This window comes from Scyliorhinus canicula, chromosome 3, assembly GCF_902713615.1.
Source record: "Scyliorhinus canicula chromosome 3, sScyCan1.1, whole genome shotgun sequence".
NCBI classification, from domain to species: domain Eukaryota; kingdom Metazoa; phylum Chordata; class Chondrichthyes; order Carcharhiniformes; family Scyliorhinidae; genus Scyliorhinus; species Scyliorhinus canicula.
In genome coordinates, this window is record NC_052148.1 from 57,153,443 (window position 1) to 57,171,116 (window position 17,674).

Sequence of the window (17,674 nt, forward strand, 5' to 3'; positions counted from 1 at the left end):
GTCACTGCCGTTCACAATGGGATCAGCCAGCTCCCACATCATACAGCTACAACACATCACCTGTCCAGCCATCTCTACTTATTTAATTAACGTTTACAAATTTATGTTAAATAATTTCTAGTACTTCCCTGCTAAATAAAAAGCTTAATTCAACTACTATAATACTCAATAATAAACTTATACCAAATAAGAGTTAAAAAAAAACAACTTTACCGTATCAAATTGGTTAGAGGAGGAGGGCGGGTGGGAGACACTACACGTGTAGTGTCTCGGGGTTAGCCTCCGCCCAAATATATAGGATCACTTACCTACCTGGCAGCCCTCCTGGTCCACGACACCTCCGCTCCTGCTCCTCCCTGCGAAGAAAAGGCCGCTGGCGCCGACAGGTAAGTAATTTAAACAAAACGCTTACCTTCCTGGCAGCCCTCCTGGTCCACGTCACCTCCGCTCCTGCTCCCGCTCCTCCCATTGTCTTCAATTCTTTAAGAGCTCCTTGATATCACAGCATTATTGTATTGATGCCAGGGCAATCATTCTCCCCTCACCTTAACTTTAAAAGGAATTGGTCTTTGTGACCGTAAATGCTCAGCCAATATAAATGTCAGTCAAATTTATGCATTATATATTGTAGCACGCTTTCACCTTGGACATGGCATTGGATTGTGTGATCACATATATGTAGTATTTCATTACCTCTTGAAGGACCAATTTATGCCATGCCTCTCATATCTATATTGATATTGACGGCGAGATGAACAAAAGTTGCCCTACTGTCTGTGGTTTCAAGTTTCCTGTTTCTATTTTCTGTCTATTGCATGAAGTGGATAAGTTTTGTAAAAGTTAATTGTGCAACTGTTTTTGTCTGTGACAGATTAACATGGAGTAGAAGCGAGTCAAGTACCATATTATTTACTAAGAAGATGTTTTCTGATCTGCCTTGTGATACTTGTTTTGAAGTGTTGCTTTTCATGGATCAGTTAATAAATAAATTATATGGTGGACAAGTATATCGAGCAGATCAATGTGATGAAAATAGGAATTTCACATGTATTGTTTGTTTGGTAGATATTTGGGTGCCGTAACCTGGGTTAGTGTGTGTGTGTGTGTGTGTGACTACTGCAATCATGTTTTAAAAGCAAGCCCTAGTTTGAAAGGCCCTAGTTTGAAAGGCAAGTATATTTTGTGAACCAGGTATGCAATTTAACCACCATAAAAGTTTGGGCGAATGGAATTTTGTTTTGATTATAGAGATTCCCTGTGGAGTTCATTTTGGTATGGTGATTTTGTTGTTGGGTGGAGTGAAGGTATCAGGCATTTTGAGAAAGCAGTCAGTTCTCATCTGAATGAAGCCGTGTTCAGAGCTGAAACAGTTTTGCTTTCACTACATTTCAGTTAAAAGACAGTAACATTCTTTAAAGTAGTACAGACTTGTCTGAGATCAGAGGGGAGGTGAAACAAGCCGAGAAGCTTTTCTGAAGAAATACAGCCAGAGTTTTTGCATGGGTCTGACAGGATTCAGATCTTGTATTTAAAGCAGTGTCAAAAGATCTCTCTCTCTCTCTCTCTCTCTCTCTCTCTCTCTCTCCCTCTCAAGAATATTCTGTAATGCAAATATTCTTATTGAGAGCCGAGATGTTAATTCCTGGTTGTTTAAGTGGGAATAAAGGTAGAAATTAAGGGTATTGTATTCAGTGTATTGAGTAGTCTTGTTTAAGGGGAAATTAACAGTTATTTTCTGGTGTTATATTAAAGACATTCTAATACTGTGTTAAGAATGTTTTTCTAAAAAATTACCAGGTCCCTATTTGTGCAATCACTTCTGGAGTGAAGTATCCTTTTCTCAGAAGATTACAAAATTAAAAAAAAATATTGGGGTTTCTGCCCAGTATCCAAGCCACTGTTGGAGTCTGGTCTGGGATCATAATATTAGAAGGTAACCAGATTATGTTGGCAGGAATATTGATATTGCAGTAAGATTGCTATTGCTCCTATTGCATTCATAAGAATAGGAAAGACAAATTTGTTGGAGATCCTGTTCCCAACTGCTGTACTCTGGTTCATACAGAAATTATATGCGCAGATGATGATTGATTAAAAGATTGGGGTACATTGTGCATTTCCCATCTGTATGGTCCTTTCCATGTTTAAATTGTGTGCAAAGACTGATGACCAGGCAATCTATCTCACTTTGAATATAAATATAGATTATTGGAGTGCATGTAAAAATACCCACTTGAGTTCATTTATTTACTTATACATTTAAAGGATTCTTACTTAATTTAAATTGAGACCAGTGGGGAAAACATTGCTTGGTGCTGTACTTTTGTTGAAACAAAGTCTCTTGAGGACTGTGTGCAAAGTGGTTTTATGCCTAGCTTTAGTAATTGGTCATGATAAAATAAAACTAACATTTAAAGGCAATAAGGAACATAATAGTAATGAACGGCTTGTTTTCAAGGAATTATTCATTTAAAATGACATTAGAATTTCAACAGCAGCAACAATAAAGTTCAGAATGGGTAAAAAATTGATGGAAGTTGGTGTTTTGGGACCAATCAATACCATAAACAGCATCTGCAGTGTATAACAGTCATTTGCTCAAGGGAATTGTTATCTGTGAATGAATCTTTTTACACATATATTTATTCTTGGTATTCAAAAAATGCACCGCATTTATTTTCCTTGCCCAGTTGTTTGGAGAAGGTTGTCGTTGGCACGTTGAGTTCTTTTTGTTTGTTTTGCATTGGTTGTTTTACAGTTAAAGTGGCTTGGTAGGTCACTCAGGAGTGCTGAGTCAACTTGCCTATTGTGGTGGAGTTGGATAGGTCAGATTGGGTTGCAGATTCTATATATGGAAGAATATTAATAAAAGGGGATTTTCAATTGCAAAGTGGGAGCTTTCCAAACGCAGCCACATTCTGTTGAATACAAATTTCAAAAGTCATAGTGGTCTTGGAACCCCCGGCCACTAATTTGCGTATACAGCAAGTGTTATCCTACTCCTTCTTAGGCAGGCCCTCAGAATCGAGGATGATTTGCTTGCACTCCATTTTGATGGCTTTTGAGATGGAGATAAGTCCAATGCACGATCTGAAGATTCTGCCATACTCTGGGCAGGGGTGCTTGGATAGATGAGTTGGGAGGTTTGTGCACCCTTTATGATGCCTTGATTCATCTCTATGTTTGACAGAGGCTCTCCATGTTTTCACTACCATCCTAAATGAACCATTCCCTTTTTGTCAGTTACAAGCCAGGGACTCCCAAATGCCACACACACAACTGCGTGGCAAAATTTGGCTCCAAATCCACTTACAAATTTGAAGACGACACAACCGTATTGGGTCGCATCTTGAACAACGATGAGTCAGAATACATGAGGGAGATCGAGAACCTAGTGGCATGGTGTGATGACAACAATCTATCCCTCAATGTCAACAAAACTAAAGAATGGTCATTGACTTCAAGAAGCAAAGTATTGTACACACCCCTATCTACATCAACGGGGCCGACGTGGAGATGGTTGACAGCTTCAAATTTCTAGGTGTGCACATCACCAAAAATCTGTCCTGGTCCACCCTCGTCGATTCTATGACCAAGAAAGCACAACGGTGCTTATACCTCCTCCCGAAACGAAGGAAATTTGGCATGTCCACAAACCAGCTTTTACAGGTGCCCCATAGAAAACATCCTAAATGGCTGCATCACAGCCTGGCATGGCATCTGCTCGGCCCAAGACCGCAAGAAACTGCAGAGTTGTGAACACAGCTCAGTCTATCACACAAACCCATCTCCCATCCATTGACCCTGTCTATATCTCCCGCTGCCTTGGGAAAACGAGCAGCATAATCAAAGACCCCACCCACCCGATTTAGATTTACTCACTCTTCCAACTTCTTCCATTGGGTAGGAGATAAAAATGTCTGAGAACAGCACTAACAGATTCAAAAACAGCTTCTTCCCTGCTGTAGTACTATGTATGCTTCACCTGATGCCTCTGTCGATGTACTTACATTGTGTATTTTATGTTTGCCCTATTATGTATTTTTCTTTTCATGTCTGAGCTGCACGCAGAACAATACTGCGTGGGTTTCCTCCGGGTCCTCCATTTCTTCCCACAAGTCCCGAAAGACGTGTTTGTTAGTTGAATTGGACATTCTGAATTCTCCCTCTGCGTACCCGAGTAGGTGCGGAATGTGGCAACTAGGGGCTTTTCACAGTAACTTCATTGCAATGTTAACGTAAGTCTACTTGTGACACTTAGAAATATTATATAAGGTGCCCCCATGTGCCTGCTGCCATTTTGCTTCCAGGTGAAAAGAACAATACAGCACAGGAACAGGCCCTTCGGCACGCCACGCTTGCGCTGATCATGTGTCCTATCTAGACTAACCGCCTGTATCCTTCTATACTCCGTCTGTTCATGTGCCTATACAGATAAGTCTGAATGGTCGCTATCGTATCTGCCCCGACCACCTCATTTGGCAGTGAATTCCAGGCCACCACCACCCTCTGTGTAAAAACAAAACTTCCCCCGCACATCTTCACTGAACCTGACCCCCCTCACCTTGAACTTGTGCCCGCTTGTAACTGCCATTTCCGCCCTGGGAAAAAGTCTCCCAACTATTCATCCTATCTATACCTCTCATAATTTTATAAACTTCTATCAGACTGTCCCTCAGCCTCTGACTCTCTAGGGAGAACAATCCCAGTTTCTTCAATATCTCCTCAAAGCTAATACCCTTCATAACCAGGCAACATCCTGGTAAACCTTTTCTGCACTCGCTCAAGAGCTTCCACATCCTTCTGGTAGTGTGGTGACCAGAATTGGACACAGTATTCCAAATGTGGCCTAACCAACATTCTATATAACTGTAACATAATTTGCGAGCTTTTATACTCGATACGAAGGCAAGCATGCCATATGCTTTCTTTACCACCATTTCTACCTGTGCTGCCACTTTTAAGGATCTGTGGACCTGCATGCCCAGATCTCTATGTCTCTATGCTCCTGATGGTTCTGCCATTTATTTTATAGCTCCCACCTGAATTGGATCTACCAAAATGCATCACCTTGCATTTGTCTGGGTTAAATTCCATCTGTCATTTCTCAGCCCAATTTTGCAGCCGATCTGTATCCTGTTATATTCTCTGACCGTCTTCATCACTATCCGCAACTCTTGCAATCTTAGTTTCATCCACAAACTTGCTAATCAGACCCGCTATGTTTTCTTCCAAGTCAGTTTTCTTCCAAGGTAGTAGAGGTCGTAGTTTTAGGAGATACCGTTGAAGAAGCCCTGGCAAATTGCTGAGGTGCGTCTTGTAGATTGTACATTTTGCAGTCATTATGTGCCATTGGTGGGGGGAGTGATTGATTAAGGTGTTGGGGATATTCTTTACCTTACCTGGATGAATGCAGCTGCAACAACACAAAACTGCACACCACTCAGTACAAAGCAGTTCACTTGATTGCCATCGCAACCTTCACCGACGCACAAGGGCAGCTGTGTGTACCATACATGAGCTGCAGTGCAGCAACTCACCAGAGCTGCTAAGACAGCATCTTCCAAACCTGCAATCTCTATCGCCTGTAAGCACAAGGACAGCAGATGCATGGAAATACCACCAGCTGCAAGTTCTCCTCCAAGCCACATTCCATGTTGACTTGGAATTATTTAGCTTTTCCTTTACTGTCATTGGGTCAAAATCCTAGAACTTCCCTGTTAACAGCACAGTTGGTGTACCGCCACCAAATGGCCTACAGCAGTTCAAGAAAGCAGCTCACTACCATGTCGAGGGCAATAAATGCTGATTGCACCAGTGACGCCAACATTCCGTGAATGAATAAAACAAAATTACCACTACATCTTGAGCTTCTTGATTGAAGCAAACATTGGGCCACACATTTGCTTTTAAGTGTTGCATTGATTGAAATTATTTGAGGAAAGGCAAAGAGGAATGATGCCATCAAAATCGGGACATAGTAATGGCTGAGGTGGGACAGTATGGACAGGTTCCTGAAATGCATAGATAGCAGTTTTAGATCAATCCAGTGAAATTCTAACATGGCACAGTTTGCAGGGGCGAAGAAAAAGGTTGGGCAGCGAAATCGACTATATTATTACTTTATTTGGAAGGACATGGTGTGAGTGCGTGGCCCTCAAATCTAAGATTGCAGGTTACGAAGGACGAGCTTGATTTTGTCATGCAACTATGTGTCAATGTGCCTACCTATCATTCAAAGTCTTGCAGTTGTCTGCATTTACTCCACATGCATCCTTCCCACCATCCTTAGATCTTGATATTTCAGTACTGCCTTTATGTAATTAATGCTGTTAAATGATGGTGTAAAATTGAGAAAAAAATGGGGCCAGTGGTTACAATCTGGAACTGTTGAGCTCAGATGTTGATTCCTGAACATTGAGGTGCTGCTCCTTGAACTTCATTGGAAATCATCAAACCATTGGTGATTAAATGTATTCCTGGAGGTTTTGTTATATGACTTGACCCTCGCCATCAATCGGCCAACACATCCATCCTTGTGAGGTATTGTCTTGCTACAGCAATTGGAAAGCAAACAGACCCGTTCCCCGGTTGGATTGTGCTTGACTGCTTGCCAAAAAGCCTCGTTTTATTATCCCGCTTCTAAAATCTGGCAAAGAGTAATGTTCAAAGAAAATGACAAAAAAGTTTTTTATTGTCATAGTGAATTTTCTCAGGGGTGCAAACGGCTGTGTGCTGGAGAATGATCTTGAATTCCTCTAGGTTCCAGGCCAATCCTGGAGTGTTCGCAACCGTAGGAAATGTAAAAGTTTGAGTGAAGCAGAGTGGGAGGGGAGCGGATAATTAAAATTTCAGATCATGTTAACGGTCCCTATTCTTTTGGACAGCAGCTGTTCGTTATGATTTTGCTTTTTCTGTTTACAGCTTCTCTGGATCTACCTTTTACTTCTCGTTCTGTTGCCTCCGCATTTTCGCATTGCATATTACGTGATTTGCCATTTAATCTCTCCTGTGTTCCATCCTATCTCAAACCAAACAAATTGTTTTCTCCTCTCTTAGCACACTCTTTGCCTCTGTACCTGTTTAAGCCCTGTGGGGAGGGGTGGGGAGGGAAGAGAAGGCATTAGTTCGGACTCAACAGCTGATCTCACTTTGATGGTGTTGCAATAAAGATTGAACAGCTGTAGGAGCCGGACCAGATTGTTCAACGTCTAAAGCCTGTTTTGTCATTCAGTTCGATTAATACCTTAGCTGTAATCTCAATTCCAGTTATTTGCTTCATCTACCAGCTCTCCTAAGAAACCAAAATCTCAGTCCTGAATAGATAAGTTGACCCAACCTATTTTCAGCGTGGCTATTTTCTTTAAACTCGTGGCTACTCTGTCATGTTAAAAAGGCAGCACAACTGTCTTTCGTAAATCCAGACTGTTTTGAGTACTACTTGAGTGCATCTGTTTCCCACTGGAGCCATGTGTTATGGTCGTTTATGTTCAGCTCTTCTGTTTAAAGTCATACTCCCAATGGTTCTTCCTTTGTTCGCACTCCGACGAGTGTGCTCTCTCCACAGGGAAAGCAACGACTTGATTGACAGTTGATAATTTAATTTTCTGCAATTTACAAGACAATAAACCAGAGAGGGAGAGGCAAGTCTGAGATGCCAGTGTGGAGGATATGGGTTAGGTAAGAACTGCAGCAAACTGCATGTTTCTTCAAATGTGCAGCATGAATGTGTTGGGATTTCCGAGCCTTGAACGTGGAGAAAGAAGTGTACTGCTTTCTGGTTGACGATGCTCAATTGTACTCTGGATGACTGTGCATTTGAACATGAGCCCATATTTTCAAATGAATGGGTTTTTCAAAATGCGTTCTTTTCTACATAGGCCCGTAGAAACAAAAATGGAGCCCCTGACAAAATTAAGTTGGGCAGTTTTGTTTTCTCAAAAAGAGCCCTTTAAAAAAAAAGTATGTTCGAGCTGAGGAACAGAATTTTCTTTCCAAAATCCAGGGAACAGAAACAGCATCAAATGTTCCAAACATGGGTTCAAGATGGTTGGATGAAGAGTGAAGTTCCGTCTGTAATGACCCAACCACTGCTTGGGCCCTGAGTTTGGAATGTTCTCACTTGTTGTCCCCAGAACCACATCACACCACGTGTCCATGCACATGAAATGAAACATGCTATTGAGGTCGATTCTTGAATCATTAATGATTTTAAAAAAGACACTGGAGTGTATGCCTGTGTGTATATGAATTGAGCGAATACCCTGCCCCAGTGATGCAGTGCACATTCTGTGGGTGAATGAAAAATGGAGAAGCAGCCTGACTGGTTTTTAAAAAATGGTCGGGGAAAACAAAAATTCATTGACTCAAACAATTTACTTACCTTCTGTCCATTTATTTATAATTTGGAATGGCTTGTTATTGATCTAAAAATGAATACAGCACATTACAATCTGTTTGAATCCAGCTGGAAGTGACTAGTGATTTGAACAGCATTTAGTCCTGGTACCAATTAGACAGTTCAGGTGAACAAAAGATTAGAACAAAGAAAATTACAGCACAGGAACAGGCCCTTCGGCCCTCCCAGCCTGCGCCGATCCAGATCCTTTCTCTAAACCTGTCGCCTACTTCCCTCTGTTCCCCGCCCGTTCATATATCTGTCTCGAAAAGAAAAGAATTAGGCACCTGGAATGACAGAGCTTAGACCCCAGTTTGAAGCTTCTTTTCTTTTGATGGGTAATGTCACTATAATGCTTCACTATGTTTATTGTTTATATCATGTACAAGTACTTTCAGCAATACTGTGGAAGATCATTTTATAAAGGCACGTAAGTGACAGGATAAAACAGGAGAAAGTATATGATCATTAAAATATGGTGCCACAGATACTACCGACTCAAAACTTCACAATGCTTTCTTGAATTATTTCAGAGGCAGCAAACAATGTGTGAAGTCTATATATCTGTATGTCATGTGGCAAAAAAGAAACATTTCTAAAATAGTTGTGCTCGGTCAGCTTGTATGCCAATTCCTTTGAAGCAGTACTGGCAGTCCTGAGGGTTCAAATACATGTTTCATACGCAATAGAGGCTTCAGCACCAGACTGAATAATTCTCCTTGCAGCATTTACAATAAGATCAAAATTGAAAGACTGATAGAGAGAACACGATCTACATTAAATACTCCAGATACCCAACATCCAAGACAAAAATTAAAACCCGCTGCACTTGAAATCATCGAATCAGGTCTTTCTTTTCAGCAAAATGGAAGAAATGTTGCTGAAGCGTTTCATCTTGCAATCATCAGGATAAACAAGAACGTCAAATTTCAAACAATCAACAATTTATACCACAGGGGAAAAAGGGTGCTGACTGGTTGGCAGGTCAACATGGTATTGGCTTCTTATGGCTTCATCTCAGCCAGTGTCAATCAGCACTCATGCAGTACAAATTGTTGCTCTTTGAAACCTGCCATTCCTGCATTCGTCCTGATGATTGCAAGATGAAAAGTCCCAGCAACACTCTGGATTACCAAAAAAATCTGATCATCAGTCCTAAACTGTGGAAGGAGACCTCCAACAATTTAAGAGACAACAGCCGAGGGCACAATAGGGGAGGATCAAAGATAGAGGAATAAGAAAATGGAGTTATAAATACAAAGTATTTACACATACAAATTACACAGCTTGCATACAATTCAGCGATTGCCAGGACTTAGCAAGGTGGTCCTTCATTCTCACTGCTGCCTGCACATTCTGGTGGAAGGAGCCTCCGGGCATTGGATTTCACCCATGGACGTTCCAACACACCCTTGAGGGGAAGTCTTAGTCCTGGATTATGTCGAAGCAATTGGCTGATTAGAGTCTTGGCACCCTGTGAAGCTGGAAAATGGATGTCAACTTTACATATCTTCATATATGTCTCCTGGTGGGGAGATGATTCGAATGGCGATGTCCTACCAAGAACTCATAGCACAGGATTTGCAGGCACCATAAGTCCACTTTTTCATCATGCAATTGTCCTTCAACCATTTCTGGAGGCAGGTAATCCAAAGTGCCACACAGTCTTTCTTCTTGATGACGGAGCGTGCACAGACCATCCAAAGTCAGCTATTTTCAGCTCCCCACGCAGGCTTAGCAACAGATTCTCTGGCTTGATATCTCTGTGAATCACCTTCTTTAAATGGCAATAATGCAATGCGTCCGCCAGCTCCAACATGTAGGTGGCACTCTGCTGCTCACTGAAGCAGCCATGCTTCTGCAACTCTTTGTACAGCTCTCCTCAAGGGGCATATTCTAACATTAGGTAAATTTGTGTCCGATCAAATAAATAATTGTAAAGCCTCAAGATATTTGGATGCTTGAGATGAGACTGAATGTCAACTTCTCTTCGGAGTTGATGCTCCACATTCTCTTTCTCAAGGTGGGACTTGAAAAGCACTTTCAGTGTCAGGATAAACTTTGATTCTCGTTCTCGAGCCATGTACACATTCCCAAATTTGCCTTTTCCAAGAGGGCGCCCAATGGCAAAGTTTTCAATGGACCAGTTTATAACTGACAGCTGCTGGCTTTCTGATTCTGTTGCGGCTCTTTGAAATCCAGATCCCTGGGCTGTTGTATGTGGTGCTACAGTGGCAACTTTAGACATGTTTTTTGAAAAAAGGGCAATTGGTGGCACTGGAATGGAGGATCCACTCAACTGTTTCTTCAGACAAGGCTTTGGACTGCCCGACCTATTCGGCGTTAATGGCTTCTTGCTGCTCCCCAGCCGTTGCGGGTCCCAGTTTTCCTTCGTGGTCATTCCAGATCAAACTCCCAGATCCCGCTGGCAGAGTGTTGACTCTCTCTCCTGAAAGAGCGAGGTCAGGGACGGGAGTGTACCTCTGAGGGTGGGGGTGTGACTACAGTTTGAAACTTCTTTTAATTAAACATTTTCTGAGGGCGGAACGGTGGTGCAGTGGTTAGCACTGCTGCCTCACTGCACTGAGGTCCCAGATTTGATCCCGGCTCTGGGTCACTCTCCGTGTGGAGTTTGCACATTCTTCCCCTGGATGGGTTTGCATGGATTTCGCCCCCACAACCCAAAGATGTGCAGGGTAGGTGGCTTAGCCCACGCTAAATTACCCCTTAATTGGAAAAAATGAATTGGGCACTCTAAATATAAAACAAAATTAAACATTTTCTTTAAGTCATGACTGCTTCAAATAAATTAATACCTTACATACAGAACATAGACGATACAGTGCAGAAGGAGGCCATTTGGACCATCGTGTCTGCACCGACCCACTTAAGCCCTCACGTTCACTCTATTCCCGTAACCCAATAACCCCTCCTAACCTTTTTTGGAAACTGAGGGCAATTTAGCATGGCCAATCCACCTAAGCTGCACATCTTTGGACTGTGGGAGGAAACCGGAGCACCCGGAGGAAACCCATGCAGACATGAGGAGAACGTGCAGACTCCGCACAGACAATTACCCAGTGAAGAATTGAACCTGGGACCCTGGCGCGGTGAAGCCTCAGTGCCAACCACTGTGCTGCCGTACCGCAGGAAATAAAATTGTATTTTTATTCAAATTGAAAATTGTTTGACAAAATGCATTGATTTGCAGTAAATATTACTGTGGTGATTCCTGTTTTTCAAATCATTGAATCATAGAATTTACAGTGCAGAAGGAGGTCATTAGGCCCATCGAGCCTCCACTGGCCCTTGGAAAGAGCACCCTAGAAAGAGCCCACACCTCCATCCTATCCCCATAACCCAATAACACCACCTCACCTTTTTTTGACAGTAAGAGCAATTTAGCATGGCCAATCCACCTAACCCGCACATCTTTGGACTAAAATGTGGAATGGTTTCCTGTCGGCTGTCACAGTGGGAAACACTGCCCGCTCCAGGCAGCCAGCAGACTTTGTTCCGGGTGGGAGAATTCCACCCCATAAAATGGAAACTATTTTTGCCAACGCAAAAGGCTTTATTTTCAAAATTTATATCAAGCATTCCTGTAAAGAACTCTACCGGCTTGTGTCACTGTCTGTGCGGAGTCTGCACATTCTCCCCGTGTCTGCATGGGTTTCCTCCAGGTGCTGTTAAGTAATTTGGACATTCTGAATTCTCCCTCAGTGTATCCTAACGGGCGCCGGAATGTGGCGACTAGAGGCTTTTCCCAGTAACTTCATTAATGTAAGCCTGCCTGTGACAATATTAATGTTAATGTAAGCCTACCTGTGACAATAAAGATTGTTACTAATTAAGACCATATTGGATAATCTTTAAACAACAAAGACGAGCAGATTTGTCACCTGTGAGGTTGATGCTCAATCTGTTCTGTAACGATTGGTTAATGTCGAGGGAGAAAGGGAGCGATGTTACAAGGGGAAAAAGCTGACATTAAGAACACGCTCACGTAAAATAATTGCTAAATATTTCAAGTGTGTGATCTTTCTGTGCTTCAAGCTAAATTATTGGAACCTGCTGTTGGATGACTTCAACCTGTTGGAACCCTTTTCTTTCCCTGCACTCCCTTGCCTCCGCAGGCCCGTGTAACCTCTGAGCTGCTCTCACAAACCCTTTTGTATCTTCATGTATTTTTCTGGCTCATTATTGAATCTCAAGCCTGATTTAACACAGATGAAAAACTTTCATTTATTTACTACCTTTCACGCCATGGGGATGACTCATGTTTCACAACTATTGCATTTCTTTAAAAATATGTTCGTTGTTTCATAGGCAAGTGAAAAGCTAATTTGCACACAGTGCCACAGACAATGTTCAGTAATGAGACAATAATCAGATTTTTTGGTGGTCGAGGGAATATTGTGAGTCAGAATACTGGAATAATCCTTCTGCCTTTCAAATACCACAGTGTGATCTTTTGTGCCTTCAAGTGTCACTGTTCGATCAGTAGTTCTGAAACTGTGGTCTGTGAACAGTTGAAAACAGTTCTTAATTTCTTGCTATTTCTGTGCAAGTGCTTAATGTATCGGGTTTGTGCCCACTACTTTTGGCCTCACTCTGAGAAACCCTAATCTACATTTTCATTTTTGAGATTAATTTGTCTCATTTTGTTTGCTTTCAATCTTTCATAAACTGGTGGTGAATTAATTTGTCTATCTCTTCCTCTCTCTCCAGCGCCACAATTTCATTGTGTTTCTGTAGCCTTTCTAAATGATCATTTACTAATGTGCAATTTTTTGAGTTGCTGTTTGAGACACTGCACCCTTATACAGATAATTAAAACCTATCTCTCTCTCATTTTTAATTGTATTTTTAAGGGGAATGCGTTCAACTAATATTCTATTGTCGAGTTTAATGGGAGTGATTAATTGATTCATAAGTATAGAAACTTTATTTCTTCAGCATTTAAATCAGTGCTTGCATGTAGCTGGTTTTTGTGGTTGATTTAATTTTCTTGATTTAGAGTGGCCATTGTTCATTATTTCCAAGGTGGCAGAATTTAATTAGCTCTGATGCTGATCTTAACTATTGTGTTGATTTAGCTTTGTCTGAATTGGAGTTTGTTTCCCTTTTGTGATTAATTGCTGTAACTGTCATGTACTCAAAAGTATTAAATCCGAGTTTCAAGTCCTATTTTGAGACGAAAAAGGAATAGGGTATGTGCAGGTTAGGTGAATTGGCCATGCCAAAATGACCCCTTAGATGTGCAGGTTAAGTGAGGTTACAGGGTTAGGGCGGGGGAGTGGACCTAGTTAGGGTGCTCTTTCAGAGGATAGATGCAGATTCAATGGGCTGGATGGCTTCCTTCTGCACTATAGGGATTGTATGATTCTATGATAAAATCTGATTTGACTCTCCAATGGCGGCTAACTTCAATAGCACAGTAAACTGAAGAACTAGACTTGCATTTAAATAGTGGCTTTCACTGAATGCCTCAAAGGCTTTAAAATGAAGTGCAGTTGCTGTAATGTATGAAATGAGGCAGCCAATTTGCACACAACAAGCTCCCTCATACAACAGTGTGATAATAACCAAATCATTTTTGTAATTTTGTACATTAATTTTGGCCAGGACACTAAGGGTAACTAACTTCCCCCATCTTCCTGCAAAATAATGTCACAGAACCTTTTGCATCCACCTCGAAGAATGGATGGGGGCTTCATTTCAACCCCTCATTCAAAAGGCATGTCAGAAATGTGCAAAGTTAACAGTGAACTTGACATGAAAATAAAACAACAGAAAAGTAACCACAGAGGAATAATGAGATGCAATTTGCCCAGTAACAAGATTAGCAGGAGTCTGGAGACATTGAGGTGTGAATATCAAAAACACTTACCAGAGATCAGTGGGGCTAAACAAATGATAACTTCTAAAGGCAAGCAATTTGAACAGGGTAGACAGCTGCATTCACAGAGGGGGATATCGAAGAGATTGAACAGGACAACTTTTAGCACCTTCATTAGGAAAGAGGCGAGTTCTCCATCCAACAGTCAGACAGGCTAGTTTCATCTGTGATCCAAGCTACAGAGGCTAACGTTTAGAGTCATGGCACATTGCACATATTCTATAAAAGACACAGTTCCCAGACTTGGTCACCTAAGTGGTATTGTGTGGCACGATGGCACAGTGGTTACACTGCTGTCTCACAGTGGCAGGGACCAAGGTTTGATTCCAACCTCTGATGTCTGTCTTGTGTGGAGTTTGCACGTTCTCCCTGTGTCTGCATGGGTTTTCACTTGGTGCTCTGGTTTCCTCCCACAGTCCAAAGATGTGCAGGTCCGGTGGATTGGCCATGATAAATTACCCCGAAATGTCCAAATGTTAGTTGGAGTTACGGGGATAGGGTTGGTACAAACTCGATGGGCTAAATGGCCTCCTTCTATGATGCTACAGCATGATAGAATTTCAAATTCAATTTAAGAGTGGGAAACTGGAAAATGTATTCTAGAGAGGAAGAAGGATTGTAAGAGGGAGAAACCCATCCATGGCTAAGCAAAGAAGTTAAAGATAACACAAGGGAGGTGTTGGCATGGTGGCCCTGCGACCTTGCAAAGTCCTCCTTACTAACATCTGGGGGCTTGTGCCAAAGGTGGGAGAGCTGTCTCACAGACTAGTCACGTAGCAGCCTGACATAGTCAAACTCATAGAATCATTCATACCGTACAATGTCCCAGGCACCAATATCACCATTCCTGGATGTGTTCTGTCTCACTGGCAAGATAGACCCAGCAGAGGTGGTGGCACAGTTAGGAGGGAGTTGCCCTGGAAGTCTTCAACGTCGACATGGAATCCATGAAGTCTTATGTCTTCAGGTTAAACATGGGTAAGGAAACCTCCTGCTGATTACCATGTGCCAGCCACCATCAGCTAATGAATCAGTACTCCTCGCTATGTCTACAAAATTATGAGGGGCATAGACAGAGTGGATAGTCAGAGACTTTTTCCCAGGTTAGAGGGGTCAATTACTAGCGTGCATAGGTTTAAGGTGCGCAAGACAAGGTTTAGAGGAGATGTACGAGGCAAGTCTTTTTACACAGAAGGTAGTGGGTGTCTGGAACTCGCTGCCGGAGGAGGTGGTGGAAACAGGGACGATAGTGGCATTTAAGGGGCATCTTGACAAATACATGAATAGGATGGGAATAGAGGGATACAGACCCCAGAAGTATAGAAGATTTTAGTTTAGACGGGCAGCATGGTCAGCGTAGGCTTGGTGGGCTGAAGGGCCTGTTACTGTGCTGTGCTTTTCTTTGTTCTTTGATGTTGAACACCACTTAGAGGAAGCATTCAGGGTGGCAAAGGTGCAGAACATGCTCTGGGTGGGTGACTTCAATGTCCAACCCCAAGAGTGGCACGGTAGCACCACCAGAGACAAAGTTGGCCGGGTCCTAAAGGACATAGCTGCTGGACTGGGACTGCAGCAGGTGGTGAGGGAACCTGCCTGCTGCAGATACATCTGTCGATGACAGTCCTTGTGGAGACTAAGTCCTGTCTTCACATTGAGGATACCCTCTGATTGATAATGACTTATCTAAAATATATATATTACTCTTGAATCCATCAGGATGATAAAATGACCAATAGCCTTCTTGTTGAAAAATGACTTATTTAATGAGTAATAAAATAATAAACTGTGAATCCTTTTACTCAATACTAAACTAACAATAAAGAAATAAAGTACAATACAGATAACTATATAACTATACACTATAACAAACTAGTTCTAACTTCTCTCATTCGAGCTATTCTATGTCTTGCTTGTTCACTGTTCTGAATCACATCATCATGTGACTTAAAAAGGCTGGAATCCAGTTCATATAGTATCTGACTGAGACACCTAGTGTTGAAATGACTGTACTACATTTACGTACATTGATCATGTATATAGATATCTGAATATCAGTACACCCTCCATCGTGTTATGTGGCGCTACCATTGTGCTAAATGGGATAGACTTCAAACAGATCGAGCAACTCAACAGATCGAGCAACTCAAGGCTGGGTATCCATTCTGCTGGGGGCCATCAGCAGAATTGTACTGAACCACAGTCTGCAACCTCATGGGCTGACATATTGCTCAGTCTACCATTGCCACCAAGACACGGGATCAACCCTGGTTCAATGAAGAGTACAGGAGAGCATGCCAGGAACAACACGAGATGAAACTAAAAATGAGGTGTCAAACTGCCGAAGCGACAACACAGGAAAACTTGTGTGCCAAACAGCAAAAGCAGCAAGTAAAGGCCAAAGCTAAGCAATTCCATAGCTAACGCATCAAATCTAAGCTCTGCAGACCTGCCGCATCCAGCTGTGAATGGTGGTGGACAATTACACAACTCACTGGAGGAGGTGGAGGAGGCTCCACAAATATCCCCATCCTTAATGATGGCAGAGCCCAGCACATATATGCAAATGACAAGGCTGAAGCAGTCACAACAATCTTCAGCCAGAAGTGTTGAGTGGATGATGCATCTCGGTCTTCTCCAGAGGTCCCCAGCATCACAGATGTCAGTCTTCAGCCAATACGATTCACTCCATGTGATATTAAGAAACAGCTGAAGGCACTGGATACTGCAAAGACCATGGGTCCTGACAATATTCCGGCAATCATACTGAAGACATGTGCTCCAAAACTCTCTGCACCCCTAGCCAAGGTGTTCTAGTATAGCTACAAGACTGGCATCTACCCAGCAATATGGAAAATTGACCTGCTGTGTCCTGTACACAAGAGGACAAATGCAACCCAGCTAACTACCGCACTATCAGTCTAATCTCCATCGTCAGCAAAGTGATGAAAGGAGAGTCATCAACAGTGCTATCAAATGGCACTTATTCAGCAATAACCTGCTCACGCATACTCAGTTTAGGTTTGGGATTCAGGTTGGTATCCTATCGGGCACAAAGGAAGATGGTTGTGGTGGTTGGAGATCAATCATCTCAGCTCTAGGACATACCTGCAGGAGTTCCTCATCATAGTGTTGCAGGTCTATCTTCAGCTACTTCATCAATTACCTCCCTTCCGTCATAAGGTCAGAAGTGGGAATGTTCGGTACAATTTGTGACTCCTCAGATAATGAAGCAGTCATGTCCAAATGCAGAAAGACCTGGACAATGTCCAGGTTTGGGTTGACAAGTGGCAAGTTACATTGTGCCACAAAAGTGCCAGGCAATAACCATCTCCTACAAGAGATGATCTAACCATTGCCCCATGACATTCAATAGC

General features: G+C 42.3%; 1 protein-coding gene and 1 pseudogene across 9 annotated transcripts in view; one reads left to right on the forward strand and one right to left on the reverse strand.

The window, feature by feature from the left end:
• The window catches only part of nedd4l (NEDD4 like E3 ubiquitin protein ligase), a 542,434-nt gene that overhangs the window by 90,498 nt on the left and 434,262 nt on the right, over window positions 1-17,674 (forward strand). The window lies entirely within an intron of this gene.
• Window positions 9,695-10,804, reverse strand: LOC119962674 (annotated as a pseudogene).